Genomic DNA, 19,229 nt, shown 5'->3' on the forward strand with positions numbered 1-19,229 from the left:
TTCCAGTCTTCACTGATGAAAATGATGCTCCCAACTTGCAGTCCAAATTGTCTTTTCTTTAAAAAATACTTTTTAATGTATCAGTACTGGGGCTTGAACTCAGGATTCGGGTACTGTCCCTGAATGTTTTTGCTCAAGGCTAATGCTTTACCTCTTGAGCCATAGTTCCACTTCCAACTCCACTTTAGGTGGTTAATTGAGATAAGAGTCTCACAGACTTTCCGGCTTGGGTTGGCTTTGAACCCTAATCTTCAGATCTCAGCCTTCTGAAAAACTAGGATTCTAGACATGAGCCATTAGTGCCTGGCAACACTCTGTGTGTGTGTGTGTGTGTGTGTGTGTAAGTGTGTGTGAGTGAGTGAGAGTAGGGGCTTGAACTTAGGCCTAAGGCTCTCCCTTTTTTCACTAAAGGCCGATGCTCTACCACTTGAGCCACATCTCTACTTTCAGTGTTGCTAGTTAAATGAAGGTAAAGAGTTTCATGGGGGGCTGGGAAGGTGGCTCAGTGGTAGAGTGCTTGCCTTGCATGCATGAGGCCCTGGGTTCAATTCCTCAGCACCACATAAGCAAAAAAAAAGCCAGAAGTGGCGCTGTGGCTCAAGTGGTAGAGTGCTAGCCTTGAGCTGAAGAGCTGAGGGACAGCGCCCAGGCCCAGAGGTCAGGCCCCATGACCGGACCCCCCCCTCCCCCTGCAAAAAAAGAGAGTTTCATGGACTTGTCTGCCCACGCTAGCTTCAAATCAAGCAAGGATTACAGGGATGAACCACCAGCGCCTGGCTAAAAGACGCTTGAGTCAAGATATCAGTGCTGGATTTACTCTAGCTAAAACAAAGGAGAAAAAAAATGTGAACACATAAGGTGTTTCTTTGATTCTGTATAATTGCTTGAAACTTCTTCTTTATTACTTTATTGTGTCAGTATAAATGACAGAATTGGTTTACATTTGAAAACCGATAAAATAGAGGGGATAAAGTATTTACTTTTCTGACTACATTAATGATAAGTAATTATAAATAATCCCTCAAGATGAAAAAGCATCATTTAAAAACACAATTTTTCCTGACTTTTTTTTCAGCCCTTTCAAAAGGGTATGCAGAAGCATTTCTTCTATGTCTGTAGGCAAGCATCTTCCTTTCAGTTTTGCTCTTGGAAATGATTTTGTCTCAAGCTCAGAAAAGTTCAGCTAGGGTATCTATACTTGACAGTTATTATCTTCATGAAAGCCCAAGGAATCTACCTCCCCACCAACACTGTAACAGCATGCCCCTTCTCCATGCTTCCAGCGTCATTTGCTCTTTTTTGTCTTTGAACTAGGTAATAATCCCACTGTAGTTTGGCTTCCAGTTTCCTGATGATGACTAGTGGTGTTGAGCATGAACATATTTCCCCTATCCATTGTGGTCATTTGTACTGCAGGTTTCCACTGTGTCCATGGGGAGTTCTGGGGGATTTCTGCTTGTCCTTTGCCCACCTGGCTCACAGTTGATCTTACTGGAAGACAGGATGGTAGATACTCTATATTTTGTTCTCTGTGTGATGACCAGTGTCCAAGCTCCATGGCCTGTTGGCTACATTCCATTGCACACTGGGTCTTTCGTTAAATGTACTAGTGAAATGGCAAATATTATTATGTCTTTATATAGCCCTTTGTTTGAGGATAATATACCATGTACCTTAGTCATCTTATAAACTTTACTGTCTGATTTAGCATTTTATATCTACTTTCTTACTCGTTTCTTATGCTTTATTTCCACTAAAGATGGTTAATCTATCTAATGTGAAGGTATATGTCATCACCAGAATGTGATAAGACAGAAAATTTATATTAAAAAAATTCAACAGCCCAGCCTAAATACACTGTTCTCTATGTCCACTTGAGACTAGCCTACATTTGGAGATTCATTAGAGAGAAAAATGGACACAATGATCTTATAAATATATTTTTCACTTCTTGCAATATGTTTATTGAAGCATATTGAGTCTAAAATTAAAAGAAGCCAACTTGAAAATTAAAAAGTAAAAAAAAAAAGCACAATTGTATTTGCTTTGTGCCACAATGCATTCTTGGAACTTGTATCACTAACTTGACATCAAAACAAGGCTAATTTAAACAGGCAGTATTGAACTATAGTAGTTAAGAAAACAGGCTTTGGAGTCAGATAGTCTCTGCTACCAGAAAACATTGTTGTTGTTTTTAAATCTTTACTCTCTATGGGCACTTAGTTCCTATCTTCCTGTCCTTGGGGGACTGGTGTAACAGAACGTATTGCATCACCTACTACCCGTATCATTTTGTATTTGTCAAAAGAATGGAAACAAAAGTAACAGGGCTGTAAGATCTATTTCATAGCCAGCCATCCACACTCACTCATTTTCTGCTCTTAGACAGCAGTGTCTCCAGTAGAGATGTGAAGATAAGTTGTAATGCTGAATGGTAACATTAACCAGAGTGAAAAATAAACTTTAACAATTTTGTGTTTTTTTGGAGAGAAAGTCTTGCTATATGGCCCAGGCTTCCCTTAAAATAACTTTGTAGTCATAGCCATAGCCATAGCCCAAAGGTAGGAATTGTTTATTTCTGTAATGTCTAGTTGAATATTTTTGTACTGCAGTTGACTTCATATAACAAACCATGGAAAGTTAAACTGTGGCTAAGGAAGAACTAGTGTTCTCCAGCCATGGTTAATTAACCAACCATGAGCTTACAATCATAAGCTCACAATGTGATATGCAAAATTGCATAATTTAGCAATTAACTCTGTCAAGCAGGTACAAGCCAGCTCTTGTACATACCCAGGTGTGATGCAGACACTCTAATTAGTTGTTTACAGTTCTCTGCAGCCGGAGGAGTCATACCCAGGTCTGATGAGTGAGAAGGGATTATAAAATCAGACTTTCTGTCTAATTGCATATTTAGGTAAAACTTTTTGGGGTCACTCTACTGAAGGTGCAAGTATGTATTTTCCACCCAGCTTCGACTCTGGTAAAGTATGAAACCATGTGCTACCTCTGTATGCCTCCTGCTCCCCACCCCCTATGTTCATCCCCATTCTGTTGATGTTATGTTTGATCAGGGGCCATGCTTCAGCCAATGGGCTCTAAGAGAAAGACACATGTGCTTCTGAGCAGAAGCTGCTCGGGCCCTCTGTGGTCCATCAGGAACTCTTGCTCCACAGGCAAAGTCCCAGAGAGGCTGCATTTTCTTTTTTCTTTCCTTTGCTTTCCTTTATTTCTCTTCCTCCCCTTTCCCGTTTCTTCTATTTTTTTCTTTTTGCAGTATCTGTGTCCATGCTGGGGCTTAAAGTCAGGGCCCAGTGCTCTTGCTCAGCGTTTTTACCTAGGCACTCTACTACTTGAGCCACATCTCCAGTACCAAAGGGTTGCGTTTCCAAGTTGGAATCTGGAAAGAATAGGAAGTGTGCCCTTACAGTGGTAATCCTCTGAAGTCTTAGTTTTGTAATTAACTACAGCATAGTATGATTGATAGCATTGTTAGGGTGGTTACTTTCAAGTCCCAGCCTCTTCTGCAGAAAAGAGAACAATGAAACAGATGCCACTAGTGTTTTTGTGATGATTGAAAAACTCAGTGTGAAAATAGAGTGACACTGTACCTTTATTATGTAACACCTAATAAAATGACACAGGATCTTTATTACAGTCCTGAGGATGCTGGTGGTGATGACAGAAAATCATTGGAATCTCATGTTAAGAATGGTGGGGTAGGAGCCTAGTCATGAAGTAAGAGGTGTTCGTCTTCAGGACAAAGCCCATGAAAGTGTTCTGGTTAATGAACTAAACAGAAGAGCCTCTAGATAAAGAACAGTTTATCATTATTAAATCTTGATAGTACCAAAAAGCTTATGCTGGGGCCCAATATTAGGATTTAAAATCTATGGAAACCACCAGGCACCACCGACTCATGCCTGTAATCTTAGCTACTCAGGAGGTTGAGATGAGAGGATTGCACAAGAGCAGTCTGAGCCTGAGCAAGAAAATCAGTGAGACTCTTATCTCCAATTCATAATCATAAAGATGCGGCTCAAGTGGTACAGCACTAGGCTTGGCAAAAGAAAAGCTTAAAGACAGTGCCCAGGTCCTGAGTTCAAGCCCCAGGACCAGCAGAAAAAGAAAAAAAATCCATGGAAACTTGGACAAGCAACTTGAACCTCTTGACTTCCACTGTCTCTTCAGTTACATGTTAAGCATGTTAAAAAGTGAAGTTAAGCATGTTAATAAGTGAAATTTTATCTGTAAGCATTTCATCAAGTGTCAATAGCCTATAAATACTTCAAAACTTACTGTCTACTTAGTTTTATCTATTTAAGTTCCAAGTTTTTTTTCCTTTTTTCCCCTTTATTGTGAAAATGCCATATAGAGGGGTTACAATTACAATGGGCAAGGTAATGAGTACATTTCTTATCAAGCATTGTAGCCTCCTCCTTTGATTCCCCTTCCCATCCCACCCCCCCCAAGTTGTAAAGTTCATTTCATAATGTCTTATACATCTCATTGTTGCAATGGGTCCAACTGTATCCCTATTTAAACAATTTGTTTTTTCCCTTCCCCTCCACAAACTATACCAACATCAAATACAGTGAAAACAGGGGTTATACCATGGGGGAGGGACCTATAAAGCAAAGCAAAGAAATACCTTATAAATATGTTAGAAACAATAGACACATGAAGAAATGCTCAACCTCCCTAGCCATAAAAGAAAGGCAAACAAAAACAACATTGAGATACCACCTCACCTTAGCTAGAATGGCTATAATCAAGAACTCTGATAACCAGATGCTGGAGGGGATATGGACAGAAGGGAACCTTACTGCATTGTTGGTGGGAGTGTAAACTTGTCCAAGTTTCTTAAAAAGTACATTTCTGTTTCCTATTTTTATCAGAAAAACATTATCAGTAAACACCAGCATGTAAATTCAGGAGGATTCCTTTTAAAAATCTGTCATGACAAAACAGAATTCATAGGGAAAAATCAGTTATTTATTTATTTTGTGCTGTTCTGAGGCTTGAACTGAGAGACCAGGTGCTGTCTTGGAGCTTTTTTGCTCAAGGCTAGCGCTCTATCACTTGAATCACAGCACCACTTCTGATTTAATTATTTATTTATTTTTGGATGATTAATTGAAGATTAGAATCTCACAGATTTTCCTTCCCAGGCTGGCTTTGAACTATGATCCTCAAGTCTGAGCCTCCTGAATAGATAGGATTACAGACATGAGCCATTGGTGCCTGACAAGAGAATTATTTTTACATCATATTGTGAACAACAACAACAACAAAACTACATCATATACCAACTTAACTTAGTTTTGTGTGTGTTCTGGTACTGAGGTTTGAACTCAAGGCCTTGAGATCTTATTTGGCTTTTTTACTCAAGGCTGCTGTTCTAGCCCTTGAACCACAGCTCCACTCTTAGCCTTTTGCTGGCTAATTAAAGATAAAAACAAATCGTTTAACTAGGGATACAGGTGGACCCATTGCAACAATGAGATGTACAAGTTGTTATGTCGAAAAAGGAACTTTACAACTTTGGTGGGGGGTGAGGGGAGGATCGCGTGTGGGGGAGAGGATGGGAAGGGATGGGAAGGGGAAACAAAGAGGAGGCAACAATGCTTGATAAGAAATGTACTCGTTATCTTGCCCATGTAATAGTATTCTCACAATAAAAAAAAAAATCTCACAGACATTCCTTCTCAGGCTGTCTTTGAACCTGGATCCTCAGATCGCAGCCTAATGAGTAGTTAGGATTATAGGCGTAAACCACCTGCACTGGGCCAATCTAACTTTTAATGGTTATGTATTTTCATTATCACAATGTTTGCTGGTCTCTGTATTTTAAAAGATTGTTTTTCTTCTGTATATAAGGAGATATTCTATATAATTTTGTAAAGTTTTTGTATTCTATACATTTAAATTTTTATGAAGAAAACTAGGCTTAAAGAAAATATCTTTGGAGAAAATAAATCTGGCCTCTAGGTACTGGTGGCTCACGCCTGCCACTCTATCTACTCAGGAGGTGAGATGTGAGTTTAGATTGTAATTGGAAGACAGCCCAAGCAGGAAAGTCTGTGAGATTCTTAATTTCCAGTTAACCACCAAAAAGCCATAGAGTTATGGCTTGAGTGGTAAAGTGTCAGCTTGAGTTCAAGCCCCAATGCTGACACAAACACACACAAAAGTCTGGAGTTCAAATGTATCACATTTAAATCCTTTTTTGTGCCACTCACTGGCTGTGTGGTGCTGTGCAAGCTACTTCGCCTCTCTGAACTTTTAATCTGTAAAAATAAGAATAATATTAGAATCTCCCATAGAACCATTTAAAGGAAAACAATGTATTACTTGATTAGTGTTCTATACAAATTCTGTGTTCTGTGGTGAACTGAACTAGTTGCTAAAACAGGATTTTTACTTATGCAAATGCAGATCTGAAGAGATTATTCCTTTTTAGACTATTTGTTTTTGCTTCATTTGATCATTTATCAAAATAGCCAGTGGCTTTTCCCTCCCTGCCCCCAAATTTATTATGACTAGCGTTCACAACCACTAAGTAGCCTAAAATGTTACTTAATCAGGTAGCATTCTAAGCTGTCTTCCCTATTCTTAATTGAGCGAGAAACTACATGAACACACATTATACTCCCTCCTCAGTAAGAATCTGCAGAGAATGCCTTAGAAAAATTTTCTACTGTTTTTTTGTAAACTGCTGTTCCCTGTTTATGTATTCATTTTATAGGTTGATTCATCTTTATTGTTAATTAAATCCTTAAATTACCATCTAAATTGGAATTAAAGTAAAATGTCAAAGGCATTTACATCTCCAAACTAGATATTACACATGTACAATTACTCTCAGAGCATTAAAAATAAAGGAAAATCACATTAGTGTTCAAATGATAGACCCCGCAAGAAAAGTATGCCAGGCACCAGTGGCTCACGCCTATAATCCTAGCTACTTAGGGGACTGAGACCTGAGGATCATGGTTTGAAGCTAGCCCAGGCAGAAAAGTCCTTTTATCTTCAATTAACTACCAAAAAATGTTGAAGTGGTGCTGTGGCTCCAGTTTTATCAGCACCAGCCTTGAGTGACATTAGCTAAGGGAGAGTTGGTAGGTTTTGAGTTCAAGCCCCTGTACCAGCAGCAACAACAAAATATTCCTGTAATTAGCTATTTGTAAGATAGCAAGCATTAGGTAGGGTCTAAGACCAAAAGTTCTCTCTGTGGGGAGACTACTGGGGGCCCCTTTGTTGAAGGAGTGGAATGTATGAAAATGAATTTAGGTTGAACAAATAAGAAAAGGGAAGCATTTCTCTCCACTCCAATTTCAGTGCAATTATAAATCATCTCTAATCATAATCTCCAGTATTCAACAATTCATCAGTTTATTTTTATCATGCCCTAGCATAGTGTTGCTCCTTCCTGGGAATAAATGAGCTGTGTTGGCCCAAGTCTTTTCATTTAGCAAAATTACCATTCCTTTTGCATCTCTCCTGCTGCTCCATTTCGCTACAGAATATTTGTTAAGTACAGAAAAAAAATTCATGTTTTCCTCCTGCTTACCAGGGATCATGGGGAAGAAAGCCCCTTAATGAAAAACATCTTTCATGCTTATTCAACAGAAACCGTTAAAAATGAAATGCTTTTTGCTTAAACTGAAACCTTACACCGAATGTTTCTGTAGAGACTCTTTCCCTTTTTTTTTTTCAACTAAATAAGCTGATCTCACATTTGTTTAGGTAACAGTTTCTCCAATTTCTCCAATTTCCCCCTTAACAAGTTACTTGTGGTGGTAAACTCAACATGTTAACTAGGTTTTCACAGAAGTCTTAGCCATCTGGTTTGTGAAAGAGTTGTTCCAGTTAAGTCAGGAGCTGAGACTAGAATGCAACTTGTCAAGCCAAGTCACTTACCGTCCAAACTGTCTTTCCATTGGCTGTAGTGTGGGTAAAGCAGAAAGGCAGATGGGGTTCAGAGAGGTAAGAGGGGTCCTCAGATATCTTGTTTTTATCATCACTAGTGTATAGTTTGTTTTTATTGGAAAACCATTCTTTGATGTAGGAATTAGGTCAAATCCGTATTCAGAAAGATTCTGTGTTCTAAAAGATGCTGATCTGGGCTGGAGGAAATCTGGATCGGTGTCCTCCGGGTCCAGAAGAGTCCTGCCTGAGGGGTTGGGTGCTAAGGAGAAACTGGGTAGAGATATAGAGTGTGGAACCAAAGGATGAAGATGGAATGGACTTATACTGGAGCACTGGAGGCAAATCTATGGCAAGTCATTAAGGTGTACAAGTAAGAAAAGAGATAATTAAAATATTTAAGTCTGTTACTGCCATGATCATGATCAACAACAACAACAAAACTTTTCAAAAGCCAACGTCATTCTTATCACAGATGCCTACATACCTACCCACTGTACCATGACTAGAGGAAAACATTAAAAAAATGTTGACTGACCTGACTTGAAGTTCCTGGCTACTAACAACCAACTTCCTTCAGAGAAGTCTGACAGTACAGTCAAACTCCTATTCTCTAGATGATAAATCCTCCCCTCTCCCCAAACCTCCTTAATACTAATTGTACCTAATGACTTTGATTCCTGTTTCACTGGGAATACAGAAGCTGTCAGAGGGAGCCCTCACAGTTCCCCACCATCAAACCATCACACCTTCCAACCTGCTTTTACACCCAGACCCTCACTTCTCTTCGCCAAAGGATGATGCATCTGTATCTTCCAGAGGGACCTCCTCCCTGTTGTAACACTTCCAGCTTCTCACCTATATTTTTTTAAGACATCACCTCTTGATTTTCTCTGACTCTCCTGTGTATACCTCTGTTCTCCCTTAATTGTATCTGTCTTAGCAGTATGCAGTATAAATTTCTCCCACACTCCACTCCAACTGACTAACCCATTTTTGTTCCTGAAGAAGTCTAATCAGCTTCCACCTCTCCCATTTCACAAAATGGCACCTGTCAAGGTTAATAATGGCCTCTATGATGCAAGATCCAGTGACCAGTTATCAGTCCTCATTGAACCTGTCAGTGTTGGTTTGACAGAGTTAATCATTCTCTCTCTAAACATCATTTATTCTTGGTTTATGCAGCCTAATTTATAGCTGCTGCTTCTCAAGATCCTCTGATTGCCTTGCTCATGTGGTTCTTGGATCCTTTCTCTTTTTAGGCATGTATCCTGTCACTATGTTGATGTGCTGAACTGTATTTCTTTTCTTATTCCTATACTCAACTCTCTATTCACCATATCAACTGAAAAGTCCAATGAAAATTTTACACTGAGTGTTTCAAAATAAAATCTTTTTTTTTTTCTTGTGCCGGTACTGGGGCTTGAGCTTGTGGCCTTGAGCACTTGCTTGGCTTTTTCACTTAAGACTGGTGCTCTACCACTTGCGCCACACCTCCATTTCTGGCAGAATCTGGAATTGCTAGTTAATTGGAGCTAAATATTTCATGGACCTTTCTGCCTGGGCTGGATTTGAACTGATCTTAGCCTCCTGAGTAGCTAGGATTACAGGCAGAAGCACCAACATTCAACTCAAAACTAAATTCTTAATGTTTTCTTAGAATGCATTTTTTCAGAAATCTTCTACCCTGTAAATGGCCAAGTCCATCTTTCTTAGTTACCTTTTCTCTAAAATCCAACTCGTCAGTAAATCTGGTTGCTCCTACCTTCGTAATTTATTCAGAACTGACTTTTGCTCTGAGCATAGTTCAAGCAGTTGTCACCACCTTGCCCATCCAAGTGCAACACTTCCTTACCTAGCCTCGCTGCTTCCACATTTGTCCCCAGAGGTAGACAACTGGTGCACAGTACAGTCTGGCTTTCTTTCCTTTTCAAGGAATATATTTCCTGCAGTTTCTGACAAGACCTTGACTATAGAGGGTTAGTAAAAATCACAGTTCTCCATGAACCTTCCAGTCGACTTTCCTCTTGTCCACTGAATGCTAGAATACTAGAGCCACAAACAGAGGCAGTCATATTCAGAAAGAATTGAAATTGTAGCATGTCTTCCTTTCTCACTCAGGGTAAAAATCAAAGACATGTTTATATTTTAGCCCTGATTCAGCTTTCACTATTTTCTGTCTACCCTTACTTCCTATATCCTGCTCTTGGCATACCAGCCTTTGGGTTAATCTTGGGGTATCCCATACATTTGTGCTTAGTATTTTCTGTATGTTCACAGGATATCTGCATGTCTTCTTCCTCATCTTTCTTGGATCCTTTCAAAAATATTTCCTCAACTTATTTTAATTTGCAGGGTTTACTACCACTTGGAAAGCCTAGCTGTTTAGTTGTATTACCATCTGTCAAAATTATCTATCTATCTTAAATTTCTATTTATCTGTTTGTATTTTCTCATCCCCAATTTGAATGGTTCATTTTTTTATTTTTTGTATGATCTTTAATCATACATAACAGCAATATAATCATAGAAAACAGCAATATATATTTGTGTAATGAATGAGCGAATGAACCCACCTTTCTTTAACTGTAGACAACTAAGTTGGAAAAGACTTAGTAATGTTCTAAGAATGGAATATATGAAAGATAACTTCAGAAATTCACATTGGGGCATACTGAGCACACAAAGTTATACAAAAAAAATTATTGATAGGAATCAGATGCCACATGTAGTCTGGACCCAAACCAGAGAGAGCAAAATAGAAATTCTTAATTACTTACAATTAAAATAAACAGCAGTAGGCGAGAGCTTAATTTTTATCCTGTAATTGAATCTATTCATTTTTATAAAATACCTATGATGGAATCTGGAAAGGGTATTATACAGCCCATTAGTATATAATAATTGATGCATAAAATGTATTGCACAACAAATAGAGTCAGGAATGAGGCAGAGATTACGTCTGCAGTATGTGTATACATGAGCCATCAATAAGTGATTATGAGTGTCCACTTAATGTTAAAGCTGTCATCTACTCCCATGTATTTGCTTCCACACAGGGTGATTCATATAGAGATGTTTTCCTAGTCACAATTAAATTAGAAATTCTCAAGATTTTAATGTAAACAAATGACCTACAAAATTATTAGATATATGTGATGCCAAAAATTAAAAGAATTGCTGGGAAGATGGCTCAGTGGTAGAGTGCTTGCCTTGCATGCCTGAGGCCCTGGGTTCAATTCCTCAGCACCACATAAGCAAAAAAAAAAGCCAGAGGTGGCGCTGTGGCTCAAGTGGTAGAGTGCTAGCCTTGAGCTGAAGAGCTGAGGGACAGCGCCCAGGCCCAGAGTTCAGGTCCCACGACTGGACCCCTCCCCCCCAAAAAAATAATCTTAAGTCAGGGGCTGGGAAGGTGACTCAGTGGTAGAGTGCTTGCCTTGCATGCATGAGGCCTTGGGTTCAATTCCTCAGCACCACATAAGCAGAAAAAGCCAGAAGTGGTGCTGTGGCTCAAGAGGTAGAGCACTAGCCTTGAGCTGAAGAGCTGAGGGACAGCACCCCGGCCCAGAGTTCAGGCCCCACCACTGGACCCCCCCAAAAAAAAATTAAAAGAATTTCTTGGGTCTCTTGGGTTCAGAGCTGAGTGGTGACAATGTACACTTGGGTTGCACAGGATAGCATAAATGTCTTTTGCATAAGAACTAGAATTATTAGCCTACACGTTCAGAACCTACTCACCTGCACCCTCCTTATATTTAGTCTAATTTTTTATTTAGTAAGGATTGTGAAAGTGACCCATGAGCCACCAGATGTCTGGGATTTTGGAAGATATGTGTGGTCTTTTTTGGTAGGTTGTAGGGCTTGAACTCAGGGCCTGGGCACCGTCCTTGAGCTTTTCTGCCTCCAGTGTCCAGTATGTCATTTTTACAAATGGTGCTTTGATGAATGTTTTTCCATATGCTAATCTAAACTCAATGGGAACTATGAGAAAGAAAGAAAGAACGAATGAAAGAAAGGGAGGGAGGAAGGGAGGGAGGAAGAAAGAAAGAGAGAGAGGGAGGGAGGGAGGGAGGAAGAGAGAGAGAGAAAGAGAAAGAAAGAAAGAAAAGAAAGAAAGAAAGAAAGAAAGAAAAGAAAAAAGATAGAAAGAAAGAAGCCAGGCGCCGGTGGCTCATGCCTGTCATCCTAGTTATTCAGAAGGCTGAGATCTGAGGATCACGGTTCAAAGCCAGCCCAGGCAGGAAAGTCTGTGAGACTCTTATCTCCAATAGACCATTAGAAAACCAGAAGTGGCGTAGCTCAAGTGGTAACACGCTCACCTTGAGCTGAAGAGCTGAGGGACAGTGCCCAAGCCCAGAGTTCAAGCCCCATGACCAAAAGAAAGAAAGAAGGAAAGAAGGAAGGAAAGAAAGAAAGAAAGAATGAAGGAAAGAAAGGAACGAAAATTGAGTGTGATGTATTGCATAATGGTCTCCAAAGATATCAGGAACTTGTGAATGGTAAAAGAGACTTTGCATATGTGATGAGATGAAAGATCTTGAGATGGAGAAATTATTCTGTATCATCAGGAGGGGTCCACATGTAAAAGAAAGAGTCCTTAGGAGAGAACAACAGAGAAGAAATGACACATTGGAAAAGACATTGTGACCAAGGAGGCAGATATTGGAGTGATAGAATCTAAAGTCTGCAGCCAGTATATCTGGTAGAGACAAGGATCACATAGATCCTTGCTGAAGGAAGGAAGTCTTCTTGATACCTTAATTTTTGGCCTGTATAGCTGGCTTTGGAACTTCTGACTTCTAGAACTGTAGATGCATGTTTTTGTTTTGTGCCAGTACTGGGGCTTGAACTCAGGGCCTTATGTTTACTCTTGCTCTTGTTTGGCTTTTTTTCACTCAAGATTGGTACTCTGCTATTAGAACCACACCTCCTCTTCCAAAGAAGGAAGATAATTGGAGATAAGAGTCTCATGGATAGTTCTTCGCTGGGCTGTCTTGGAGTTAGGATCCTCAAATCTCAGCCTTCTGAGTGGCTAGGATTACAGATGTGAGCCACCAATGCCCAGCTAAGTGGTTTTTTTTTTAATCTGCCAAGTTTATGGGGTTGTTATTGTTACTGCTGCTGTTATTGTAATAGCAATAAAAAACTCTTAGAAAGACCTAATAACTGGAAAACCAAATATTTTGAAGATGGTATTTGTGAAACTAACTCAATACAGCTGGAGACATTGTTCCTCACAACTACATTTCAATTTCCTTTCAAGTTGATTCAGGACAATTTGGTCTCTCAAGAAGGCAGTAGTTTGATCTTCAAATGTTGCCAAGCATGTCTAAAAAATAATTTTACACATCAAACATCCAGTCTGGAGTTAGCAGTAACTTGTATTTGTGATCACCAGTATCCATCTCTTTGAGGCCAGGCAAAGCCACGTGTCTTGTTTTTAGTAATGAACCTGGCAAGAAGTCTCGTGTAACCCTTCCAGGCAGAAGCTGTAGGATGCAGTGTGTGTTTTCCCTTTTCTTTTCCTTCTGTAGGAGTTATTGGCAGTGCTTCACGGCTCCAAGTATAGTTAATACTGAGAGGCAAAGGCCAGCGGATCATCAAGGACATGTAGTACTAATGATAGCGTTACTTGGGTTTAGTAAATGTAATGAAATCGTTCATACAGGCTCCTTATATAGAACTGTCTATTTAGTTCACATTAAGGATGAAATCCGTGATCAAGTGGAGTCCCATTATTTTGCTTCAACAAGAGCTGTGGAGGGTGTGAGTGCATGTACTTGGAAGTGTTTACATTCTCAAATAGGAAGCCACAGGACGTGCAGAGGTTTCCCACAGTTCCTGCTGAGGGCACAACCAGGGACCTCTCAACGATCCAGGGACCTCTTACTGAGTCCCACCTCTTAATGGCCCATACCACCTCCCAACAGTGCCACCTTGGGTACCAAACTTTCCATCACCATGGACCCTTGGCGTACAGAAGTCATATTCTAACTCTACAAGTGAGAAACACACATAACAATAGAAACACTTTGGTACTTTCTTCGCAGATTTGGGGACTCTTGATAGTGTCACATATGAAATATGTCAGTGTATGTCCCCATATTCCCTTGCCTGCTGTTTATTCTCAAATCTTCTCAGTCCTTCTCTCAGCTGAAGGAAAAGCAAACCTAGCCAAATATTTCCCTGCAGTAGTTCTCAAAATATCTCTTCCTACTTGGTTGTGAGCTCTGTCAATGCTCATGTCCAGGATCCTTGCATTTCATTCTTGAACCACAATGGTTACCCTTCTGGCCCTACCATCAGACCTTTGTTTGTATTGTCTTGTTTCTCCTGTCAACAGCTGTCAGGTCACTTTTAAGAACATGGATCACTCAAGACTCTGTGAAAAATTCATGATGTCTCCCCACTCCCAACAAACACCCCCCTCACGCCCTCCGCTGTGTAGCTCTTTTCTGCGCCATTTCATTTCTTCACCCAGGCAAGTTTCCTCCCTTCCCACTGGGATTGGGTCACATGCCTTTCATTTTCAATTCTGTCTTTTAAATATTATTTATTGTCTCCTTGTGTTTAATCCTAATCATTAAATATACCTACCACTGGCAACGTTTTAAATTTCATTTGCCACATTAAGTAAAGGTTTTCTAGTTAATGTGTTTTGGCCTGGATAAAATGAAGGAGAGCTGATCTTCAGATCAAAGCCTTTGTCGACTTAGAGCAATTTATCAGCCTTATGTGCGGTGGCCCTCTCATTCCATGTAATCACATAGCATAAAGACATGATTGATCAGAGCCGCCACAAATTATCACTATGCTTAATTTACTCTGAATCTAATTCTCTATTTATGTATCCCAATGACAAATACTAAACACAGGGAAGAAAAAAGAATCTGGGCTCAATAAACTGAAATATGATTTGTTACATACCTTGTGAAGTTTAGCAGCCTTCAGCTGAAGAGTCTATTTTTGATGGAACAAAAGGCTTAATTATTATTACCAACATCATTTGAATATGATCTTTCCCTTTGAAATATTGCAGTTAATTTTTTTCAGCCCAAGCAATTACTTACTTGTACAAAAACATGGCTACCTTTGAGGCTCACATTAAAGATGATAAAAATTAGTCATCTAAAACCATTGCAATTTTATGAAAAATAAAACTGAGTGCAGTGGTTCAGCTTGAAAGCTTAGATGATCTTTCGGGGAAATTAGTGATGTTGCTAATAGTGGTTCCAATTTATAAGGCCCTTGAAGGAGGCAATCAAAGAGGGGAAAACAAGATAAATAATCCTTAAAATGGAACAATTAAATTCAGATCAGTTGTGACACAAGTTAGCACCCCAGACTTGGAGAGGCAGTGGCTTTCTTTTTCTTAATTAGGGATAATCTTCATTTTAAGAGATGCAGATACTCAGGCAGTAGTGTGCTCTGGTTAGCTATAAAATAGAGGCATTTCCAGATGGACTTTGATTCAAAACTGAAGGTGGCTGAGGTGATAATTTCTCATTTCTCCGGATGTAACTTAGATAATCCTGGGGCTTTCCATCATTTTCTTTTTTGAAATTAAACTATACATATAAACCATGTGAAGCAAAGCTCAAACTAATGCAATATATATATTTTCATTTGGTACAGATATTAAACTACCTGTTTATTTACCCATATAGTGGAGTGTAAATATGAAATGAAAAAATGTCACATAGAGTTCTCTCCATGCAGTTATATTCCCCTTCATAATATTCATGCTTGTATTTCAGACCTATGAAACGAATATTATATGTTGTGAATTTAACAGATGTTGAATGTGATGCTCTTTCCTCATTTACATATACAGATTAGAATGTTTCACTTAGCCACGCACTAGCTTGATCTCTTAATTTTGATGATTTCAAACTGCTTTTATTAGGTTTACAAGAAAAAAGTCAACTATTGCACAAAGAAATTCATCCACATAATGTGCATCTATTCATACATAGAATAAAATTTAAATATATGCATTACTTTACTCTCTATCCCATTACAGAAAGTCAGAATGATCATCTTAGAGCATTGTTGATTCATATTGCTTTAAAATTCATGCAAATGAGCATAAATACGGGGTTTGCACTTTTGTTTAGCATTTTCATGCATATTTATTTCCACAGAAGTAAATATTTTTTGCTTTCAGATTCCTTTTTTCCTTCCTGAGAAATTAACAGTTCAGGAAGCCAAAACTGTAAGCAAAATAAATTTCTGATTGATACATTTACTTCTCTCTTCAGGTAATAGTGGCCCTGAGAAAACAAGAAGGGGTTCACTCCAGCTCTTTAGTTTGTTTTCAGGGTACTAGCTCTCTTGAAGCCCTGACCATATGGCCCAGTGGTCCCTCCCTTAGCTGTTTCCCCTGTGGGGTCTGCCACTCTTGGGGCTTGAACTCAGGTCCTGGGTTCTGTACCTAACCTTTTTTTTTTCTCAAAGCTAGCACTGTACTACTTAGTCCACAGCGTCACTTTCAGTGTTTCTGTGTGTGTGTGTGTGTGTGTGTGTGTGTGTGTGTGCTTGTGCGCATGTGTATTTAATTGGGGATGAATCATACAGACTTTGCTCAGGCTGGCTTTGAACCATGATCCCAGATCTCAGCCTCTGGAGTAGCTACAATTACAGGTGCAAGCCACAGGCACCTGGCACATGAGGTCTTAATGAGGCACACACTTGCTTTTTCCACTCCTGTTCCTCAAAGCCCTAGGTCTCTGTGTTCCATGGAGACCTCTGTATCTTAGAGAACAAGGACAATTTCTAAGTATGAGAGCTATTTCTGACACTTTTTGATGGTCTGGTCTTTGTAAAACCCCAGGAGGAACTATTTTAATTTTTGACTCTTTAAAAGAACATACTCTTAAGTATCTCAAACCCTTAGGACTGATAAAAGAATTGTATGAAACATCTTTTTCTTTTCAGTAACACTAATGTTGTAATTAAGATGTTTACCGCACATTTTCTCTCCTAGAGGTCTTCTTGCCTTCTAGGAAGGGTCTTTTCTCCCCTCTAAGGGGTTCTTTCTTCTATCTTTGTTATTTGAAGAGGAGAAGGGAGAAATGAATTTAAGTGCCCAATGCATAACCTACAAAATTAAAAAGTGTGAAGGGGCTGGGAAGGTGGCTTAGTGATAGAGCGCTTGCCTCCCATGCATGAGGTCCTGGTTTGATTCCTCATCACCATATAAACAGAAAAAGCTGGAAGTGACACTGTGGCTCAAGTGGTAGAGCACTAGCCTTGAGCTGAAGAGCTGAGGGACAGCACCTGGGCCCAGAGTTCAAGCCCCACGACCGACAAATAAAGAAGAAGAGTGAAGGAAGGGGTGGGGAGGGGGAGAGATGGGTGAGACTGTTGAAGGGGCGACATTGAGCAAGATACATTGTATTCGTAAACTGCTTTGTTAAATAGCAACTTCTTTGTACGACTACTTAAAGATAATAAAAATATTCTAAAATAATAAATAGAAAAGAAATCCCATGTTTCCACTGTTTCTACTAGAGACAGAAAGCTCTTTTGTTTACATGATTGCTGGGAAAATAGTGCTGTGCAATCTTTTAAGGTAACACCAGGTCCTTTTTTTATAGTTTTTTTTTGTGTGTGTGAAAATACTGTACAGAGGGGTTACAATTACATGGGCAAGATAATGAGCACATTTCTTATCAAGCATTGTAGCCTCCTCCTTTGTTTCCCCTTCCCATCCTTTCCCGGCCTCTCCCGGCCTCCTCCCACCTAATCCTTCCCCCCTCCTCCCCCCCCCCACCAAAGTTTGTAAAGTTCGTTTTTGTTTTTGACATAACGACTTGTACATCTCATTGCTACAATGGGTCCATCTGTATCCATATTTAAACGATTTGTTTTTCCCCTTCCCCTCCACAAATTATACTGACACAAAAAAAAGGAAAACAAGGGTATACCGTGGGGGAGGGACATACAAAGCAACATAGAAATCATCTTATAAATATGTTAGAAACAATCACATGAAAGAAAAAAAACATTTGAATACATATCTTAGGGTTCATTTCCCTAACATTATCTTATCTGACCTTTTCTGCCTGACTCAGACATATACTAAATATTGCAAATAAGGGAAACCATGGGACCTATGTTTCTTTGGGCTTGGCTTACTTCACTTAATATAATTTTTTCCAAGTCTTTCCATTTCCTAACAAATGGGGCAATGTCATTCTTTCTGATGGAGGCATAGAATTCCATTGTGTATATATACCACATTTTCTTGATCCATTCATCTACTGAGGGATTCCTTTTTGCCCTTCACATCTGTTTATCTTTGTGTCCATGGTTTTTAGCTAAATCATTTCATTTGATTTATTTTATCATAAAATCACTGACTTGAGTTTCCTCTCTGAAGAAGGTCCTGAGTGAAAAGAGTGTTTTTTTTTTTTTTTTTGTCGGTCGTGGGGCTTGAACTCTGGGCCTGGGCGCTGTCCCTCAGCTCTTCAGCTCAAGGCGAGCGCTCTACCACTTGAGCTACAGCGCCACTTCCGGTTTTCTGGTGGTTTATTGGAGATAGGAGTCTCACGGTCTCTCCTGCCCGGGCTGGCTTTGAACCGCGATCCTCAGATCTCAGCCTCCTAAGTAGCTAGGATTACAGGCGTGAGCCACCAGCGCCCGGCCGAAAAGAGTGTTTTTTAAAGAAGATCATGTAGAGGAGCAAGAGATGTAAGCTGGTTAATATATCCATATATGCATATGTATACATGCGTACATACACACACAACAAAAATACATATCAATAATCACGTGAGCATGGGCTCCCAATTAGAGTAGATGCTGCTTAGAGATGAGAGGCCAATGAGGATAGGACTGAGTTCTGATTGGTTGTTAGGAGAGTTTGTATTTGTCTAAACTCCGGGGATAGATAGATCTAAACTACATTTAGTGAAGATTGTAAAGTGCTTTAGACAATGGAAGTCCTGGAAGAATGCTGTAATGGAAATGCTTGTGTTTGAGAAACAGACAACATGGGTTCTGGGAGGGAGGGTGCAGGAAACAATGGCAAATATAGAGGACAGATTGTAAGCTGCTTCATATTCCAAACATTGAGACTCTTAGGACAGTGTGTTCTAATCAAACTATGATCCCATCCTCTGAGATCTTAAACCTCAGAAAATGGTTCTGAGGGTGGAATATTGGGAAAGCAACCTTTTCCTCATTTGGTGCTTTTGCACAGGAAACATTCCAGACAGTGGTGCAATAAAGAGCTGCTGCCTGGCACCAGTGGCTCCTGTAATCCTAGCTACTAAGGAGGCTGAGATGCAAGGATC

This window comes from Dipodomys ordii, unplaced genomic scaffold (genome assembly GCF_000151885.1).
Source record: "Dipodomys ordii isolate 6190 unplaced genomic scaffold, Dord_2.0 Scaffold42, whole genome shotgun sequence".
NCBI lineage: Eukaryota > Metazoa > Chordata > Mammalia > Rodentia > Heteromyidae > Dipodomys > Dipodomys ordii.